At 37.5% G+C, this 8,047-nt stretch overlaps 1 pseudogene; it reads right to left on the reverse strand.

Annotated features, from left to right (window-relative positions):
- The window catches only part of LOC102178524, a 38,059-nt pseudogene extending 31,721 nt beyond the window's left edge, over positions 1 to 6,338 (reverse strand).

The raw sequence follows: 8,047 nt of genomic DNA on the forward strand, positions 1-8,047 counted from the left end.
AGCATACCCTCCTGGGTGAAATGGATGAGGGAATTAGTCACATTTAGTGAATCTGACCAGCAATTTGTATGTTTCCTATTAAAATAAAAAGATTATTAGTTTTGGGGTCAAAAGAGCACTTCAGGTAAAAATGTTAAACATTTGGTCGAATGGTGAACAGGGAAACAAAGAAGACATTGTAGATGCATCCATGGAGACCCATGTGTCATTCACCAACAAAAGACAATGGATTCTGAATGACAGGGCAGACCAAGTCGCTCTGATCTTTCTGAGACTGTGCCTCACTGGTCTTTTGAGAAATGGACCTAAGTGTATGAGAATATGCTCTACCCAATTGTCTACGGCACTCAATGATCAGGGTTTTGAGGCACTGCTAAACAAACAAAACAAACATCATAGTACCTAGGAGAAAAATACCTTATTAATTGTTTCTATCCTCTTCCTCTTTACCCAGTGTGTAATAATAGTCTCTAAATTGCATAATCATGGATAGAAACTAAATATATGAATTAAATAACTGATCTGTGCACACAGCATTTCTGAAGAATGATCTGTCTGTAGATGCAACTTTGGATTGGTTCCAGGTATTAGAGTACTTTAGACTTCCTTACTATTCAGTCCTTTCTTACAGACAACTCTTCCTCTTCCTTGTCCCTACATCATGAGCATGAGTCTCTCTCCTCTGTCCTTCTACATTGACAATTATAGTACTAAGAAAAAGATGAGGCAAATCATTATTACCCTTGAACCTTTTGTTGCTTGGTCTCATTTCTGCTTGGGCTTCCCTCATGTGGTAAAGAATCTGCCTGATATTTCAGGAGATGCAGATTTGATCCTTCTATCAGAAAGATCCCCTGCAGAAGGAAGTGGCAACTCACTTCAGTATTCTTTCCTGGGAAATCCCATGGACAGAGATGCCTGCTGGCCTATGCTCCAGGGGGTCGCAAAGAGTCAGACACAACTTAGTGACTAAATGACAGCAACTGGTTTTGGCTTAAGTGATGATTCATGAGGGGGAGAAAAAGAGACCTAAATGCCAAAGTACAATATAGCACATTTTATTTCCTGTTAGTGAGTGGTTTGAATGGTGGTCAATGAAATCTGATTGAAAAAGATGCCAATTTATGGTTTGAACTGTAAATGTTTACCTTCCACAATATTTGAAAAAAATAGCACATGGTTTAGCCCATTAATGAGTTCATTAACTTGAAACTTTTTATAAAAAAATCAACAGGGCACCGAAATATTAGTAATTTTAAGATGTAATCTCAATAGATTGTAAGGGAAACAAACTAAAAAGAAAATAACAGGAATAAAGAGCATTGGATTAATTTATGTGAAGCCATTTAACTCTTACTATGCCAGAAAAAGTTCACCTTCAAGGGTTACTTTCATAGGTGAACTATTTGAATGATGGTAGCTTCCAAAAATTGTCTTTAGAATGCTCCTAAATACCATTTGTTATTGTTGTTTAGTTGCTAAGTCATGCCCAACTCTTTGTGATGGACTGTAGCCTGCCAGGTTCTTCTCTCCGTGGGATTTCCTAGGCAAAAATATTGGAGTGGGTTGCCATTTCCTTCTCCAGGAGATCTTCCAGACCCAGGGATTGAATCTGCATCTCCTTCCTTGACAGGTGGATTTTTTTTTTTTTTTAACCACTGAGCCACCAGGGAAGCTCCCTTAACACTATATACAAAAATAAATTAAAAATGGATTGAAGACCTAAATGTAAGGCTAGATACTTGAAAACTCTTAAAGGAAAACATAATTAGAACACTCTCAGACATAAATTGCAGCAAGATCATTTTTGATACACTTCCTTGAGTAATGGAAATAAAAACAAAAATTAACAAATGGTTAGGTTGTTTGTTTTTTTGATTTTGAGCAGCATGAGCTGTTTGCATATTTTGGAGATTAATCTCTTGTTGGTTGTTTCTTTTGTAAATATTGTATTTTCTTTCATTGTGAAGGCTATCTTTTCATTTTGTTTATATTTTCCTTTGCTGTACAAATGCTTTTCAGTTTAATTAGGTTCCATTTGTTTATTTTTGTTTTTATTTTCATTATTCTAGGAGATGACTCAGAAAAGATCCTGCTAAAATTTCTGTCTGAGAGCATTCTGCCTATTTACCTTAAAGAGTTTTATAGTATCCAGCCTCACATTTAGATCTTTAATCCATTTTGAGTTTATGTTATTGTGTGGTGTTAAGTGTTAAGAAGTATTCTGATTTCATTTGTTTACATGTAGTTTTTTCAGTTTTCCCAGAACCATTTATTGAAAAGACTGTCTTTTCTCCATTGTATATTCTTGCTTCCTTTGTCATAGATTAGGTGACCATAGGTGTGTTGGTGTGTCCCTGGGCTTTCTATCGTATCCCATTGATTTATATTTCTGCAGTATATATATTTGTCCAGTATATCCAGAGAAAATTATAATCTGAACAGATACATGCAGCTAATGTTCATTGCAGCACTGTTTACAATAGCCAGGACATAAAAGCAACCTAAATGTCCATCAACAGAAGAATGGATAAAGATGTAACACGTATATACAGTGGACTACTATTCCACTGGACTGTGTGGCACATATATATGTGCATGCTAGTTGCTTTAGTCGTGTCCAACTCTGTGATTCTACTGTGTGTAGCCTGCCAGGCTCTTCTGTCCACGGGATTCTCCAGGCAAGAATACGGGAATGGATCGCCATGTCCTCCTCCAGGGGATCTTCCTGACCAGGGATCAGACCCACATCTTTTATGTCTCCTGCATTGACAGGCAGGTTCTTTACCACTAGCACCACCTGGGGAGCACTAGTGATCTAATGCAATGGACTATTCCTACTGTAGTACATATAGACAAGAACCTAAATGTCCATCAACTGAGAAATGGAAAAAGAAGGTGCAGTACACATACACAATGGACTATGGGCTAACCATAAAAAACAATGAAATAATTCAATTTACAGCAACATGGATAGACCTAGAGACTGACATACTGAGTTAAGTCAGACAAAGACAGATACCATATGTTATCACTTACATGTGGAAGCTAAACAACAACAACAACAACAAAAGCAATAAAAACGAGCTTATTTACAAAACAGAAATAGGATCACAGATGTAGAAAGCAAACATGGTTACTAGGGGGAAAAGGGGGAGCGAAGGATAAATTGAGTCATTGGGATTGATATATGCACAGTATTATATATATATATATATGCACAGTATTTTATATATATATATATATATATAAATATATATAATATAGAATGCTGCTGCTAAGTCGCTTCAGTCTTATCCGACTCTGTGCGACCCCATAGACGGCAGCCCAAAAGGCTCCCCCGTCCCTGGGATTCTCCAGGCAAGAACACTGGAGTGGGTTGCCATTTCCTTCTCTAATGCATGAAAGTGAAAAGTGAAAGTGAAGTCGTTCAGTCGTGTCTGACTCTTAGCGACCCCATGGACTGCAGCCTACCAGGCTTCTCCATCCATAGGATTTTCCAAGAGTACTGGAGTGGGGTGCCATTGCCTTCTCCATTATATATAATAGTGATACCTAATAAAGACCTACCATATAGCACAGGGAACTCTACTCAATACTCTATAATGATCTATAAGGAAGAAGAATCTAAAAAAAATAGTGAATATATGTATAATTGATTCACCCTGCTATATACCCAAGACTAACACAACATTGTAAATCAACTGCACTCCAATAAAAATTAAAAATAAGGAACCCTATATTCCTATGCAATGCATTGGAGAAGGAAATGGCAACCCGCTCCAGTGTTCTTGCCTGGAGAATCCCAGGGATGGTGAAGCCTGATGGGCTGCCGTCCATTGGGTCGCACAGAGTAGGACACGACTGAAGTGACTTAGCAGCAGCAGCAGCAGAATCCCCCAAGCTTTGCAGGGCTTTCCTCCTAGGACTAGTAACATATTGCTTTGAGGTAGTTTTAATATTTATAGTCTAGAAAAAAGAACAGTAGCCAATAAACTTATTAAAAATTTATTTTCCTCAATTCTTTTAAGAAACGAAGCAGGAATATAAAGGAAAATTGACTTTAGAGAGTTCTGTAATTAGGACAGTTGGTTGATTATGAGTGCAAGTAAATTTACTGGATAAAAGGCAAGAGAGAGCCTCATCTCTCTGATACCTTTCTATATATCTATTACTGGGTAAAGTGGGAAGCTATCATAAAATGATCTGAAGGAATACACATTTTTTTATTGAAGTATGGTTAATTTAAAATATTGTGTTAGTTTCATGTATACAACAAAGTGATTCAGTCATATATGTTTTTGAGAAATACAAGTTATTGATTCTTTTTAAAAAATTGTTTCCTTTATTTTTAGCTATCTTGGGTCTTTGTTGTGGGGGCCACTCTTTGCCGTGGTGCATGGGCTTCTCACTGCAGTGGCTTCTCTTGTTGCAGAGCACAGGCCCTAGGTATGTAGGTTTCAGTAGTTGCAGAATGCAGGCTCAGTAGTTGCAGCACATAGCTCTAGAGTGCAGGCTCAGTAATTGTGGAACATGAGCTTAGTTGCCCCATTGCACATGTAATCTTTCAGAACCAGGGATGGAACTCATGTCCCCTGCATTGGCAGGGAGATTCTTAACCACTGAACCACTAGGGAAGTAAAAACATTTATTGATTTTTATTTTTATATTAAACTCTCCTTCCTGAAATTGTATACTAAAGTCAGAAGGTATTTTGCTTAGAGCAAAATACTTCTAAATTCAGTTCAGTTCAGTCTCTCGGGCGTGTCCGACTCTGTGACGTCATGGACTGCAGCAGGACAGGCTTCCCTGTCCTTCACTTTCTCCCAGAGTTTGCTCAAACTCATGGCCATCAAGGCAGAGATGCCGTTCAACCATCTCATTCTTTGTCATCACCTGCTCCTCCCATCTTCAATCTTTCCCAGCGTCAAGGTCCTTTCCAATGAGTTAGTTCTTCACATCAGGTAGCCAAAGTATTGGAGTTTCAGCTACAGGATCAGTCCTTCCAATGAATATTCAGGACTGATCTCCTTTAGGATGGTCTGGTTGGATCTCCTTGCAGTCCAAGGGACTCTCAAGAGTCTCTCCAACACAACAGTTCAAAAGCATCAATTCTTTGGTGCTCAGCTTTCTTTATAGTCCAACTCTCACATCCATACATGACTACTGGAGAACCATAGCTTTGACTAGATGGACCTTTGTTGGCAGAGTAATATCTCTGATTTTTAATATGCTGTCTAGGTTGGGCATAGCATTTCTTCCAAGGAGCAAGTGTCTTTAAGTTTCATGGCTTCAGTCACCATCTGCAGTGATTTTGGAGCCCAAAAAATTAAAGTCATTGTTTCCATTGTTTCCCCATCTATTTGCCATGAAGTGATGGGACCCGATGCCATGATCTTAGTTTTCTGAATGTTGAGCTTTAAGCCAACTTTTTCACTCTCCTCTTTCACTTTCATCAAGAGGCTCTTTGTTCTCCTTCACTTTCTGCCTTAAAGATGGTGTCATCTGTGTATCTGAAGTTATTGATATTTCTCCCTGTAATCTTGATTCCAGCTTGTGCTTCACCCAGCCCAGCGTTTCTCATGAGGTATTCTGCATATAATTAAATAAGCAGGGTGACAATATACAGCCCTGATGTACTCCTTTCCCAATTTGAAACCAGTCTATTGTTCCATGTCCAGTTCTTATTGGACTGTTGCAAGGGTCAGGGGCACTAAGTGCATCAGTGCATGCAAGGGACCTTTTGTAGGGGGTTTCCAGTATCTTCAATACCTCCACCCTAGTTTGGTCTCAGGTCAAAATACCTCTAAACATATTCACAAAATAAATACATTTGAAATAGCAAAACACTGTTTTACAAAATATGTTTGAATATTAAAATAAGCAAAATATTTAAACATAACTTGTATAGAAAGTTTATGGGTGCATATGTATTCTAATGTTCTTAAATTCTTTATCTATGTAGTTTGTTTTTGCTTGAATATAAAAAGAAATTCCAATATCATTAATTTCCTCTCAGATATAGCCACCACTCAGTTGCAGATCTTTCAAAATAAGAAGTGACTTTGTGTAACAAAACTGTCCCACAACTCCTCCAGATATTCCCTTGTCAAGTGATCTGCCGATCATTGGGCTTACACATGTGGATCAATAACCAGTTAGCTAGTACAAATAAATGAAAAGATCTTACCAGATTTGGGATAGGTGACGATCAGAAGGTCATCTGGTCGACTTTCAAATGATTCCGCCTGGGACCACTCCTCAACAATGCTCCAAAAGAGAGGGATGCCCTGAACATCCACTAACTCCCTCCTGAATATATCCACCTTGTTGACCATTTTTGAAAGACTAGATTTTAAGCAAAGGGAGTACATCTTTGTTTTAACCACATCAATCAAATTAAGCAGCAAATTAATATTGTATTAAATAAAGTGATATTTCACTACTCTAGATCAAGTAGGCTAGTCACAGTACTCTGCATTATGAATCAGTGGCATAAAAAGGTATTATAAAAACTAAAGAGGTATCACACAATTCATTTATGTGCTTATGTTAAATAATAAAGCTACTGAACTTAAAAGTCAGGAGAACGTGTCTTAACCACAGTGCTTCACCAATGCATTGCATAGTCAACTAATTTACAATGGAAGAGCCAAGAATATACGGTAGGGAAAGGAGAATCTCTTTATGAAATAATGCTGGGAAAACTGAAAAGCTATAGGCAAAAGAATGAAATGGTACCATTATCTTACACCATACACAAAACTTAAGATGGATTGAAGACTCTAATGTAAGACCTAAAGCCATAAGCCTCATAAAAGAAAACATAGACTGGAAGCTCTTGAAATGATTTTCTGGATTTGAAACCAGAAATAAAGGTAACAGAAGAAGAAAAGGAAAAAAAAGGTGGGACTCCATCTGAAACTGAAAAGCTTCTGCACAGCAAAGGAAGCCAGTAACAAAATTAATGTGCAACCTGGAAAATAATTTCAAATTATTTATCTAAAAAGTGGCTAATATCCAAAATACATAGAACTCATACAACTCAATAGCAAAAAAAGACAATATGATTTAAAAGTGAGCAGAGTATCTAAAGAAATATTTTTCTAAAGGTATCACATACATTACCAACAGGTACATGAAAAGATGCTCAAAATCACTGTGGGAAATGCAAATCAAAACCACAATGACATATCACCTCATGCTTGTCAGGATGATTATGATCAAAGAAACAACAAATAAGTGTTGGGGAAAACGTGGAGCAAAAGGAACACTTGTGCACCTTAGTGGAAATGTAAATTGGTGCAATAATATGGAAAACAGTATGGAGAGTCATCAAAAAAAAAAATTGAACTATCATATGACTCCAATTCTGAGTATTCTATTCAAAGTAAATGAAAACACTAATTCAAAAAGATATATATACAGCCCCATGTTCACTGCAGAATTATTTACAATAGCCAAGACATGGAAATAACCTAAGTGTCCATCAAGGGATAAATTAATAAAAAAACATGATATTTGTATCTATATTTATTTATCTAATGGAATATCATTCAACCATTAAAAAGATTGAAATCTTCTCTCCAGCAATAACATGAATGGACCTTGAGGGCATTATGCTAAGTGAAACAAGTCAGACAAAGACAAGTGCCGTATGATCTTGCATGTGTAATCCAAAAATGATAGTAATTTTTTTTTTAATGAGCTCATAGATAGAACAGATTGGTCATTATCGAAGGTGGAAGGGGTTGGGCAAAATTGAGTTAGGAGATAGATGGGCCCCTGGGCTGGACAGCTGGTGTTTATCAAGTGAAGTAAACTTGAAGCTTTGTTCTCACCCAGACACTAAGGGACAAGGTGCCCATTCCTGAGGTCAAGGAAGACTTCCCTGTCTGCACATGCATAGAAATGAAAGCTTCTTTAACATCAAAAATTGAGGAGATCCCATCCCATAATAAGTGAGGACAATGCACCCATCGGCCTCTGTGGTGGGATACATCTTAGCAAAGAGGCACACACATCTTTGGGAGGGTCAAAGGGCCAA

This window comes from Capra hircus, chromosome 6, assembly GCF_001704415.2.
Source record: "Capra hircus breed San Clemente chromosome 6, ASM170441v1, whole genome shotgun sequence".
In the NCBI taxonomy this organism is placed as follows: domain Eukaryota; kingdom Metazoa; phylum Chordata; class Mammalia; order Artiodactyla; family Bovidae; genus Capra; species Capra hircus.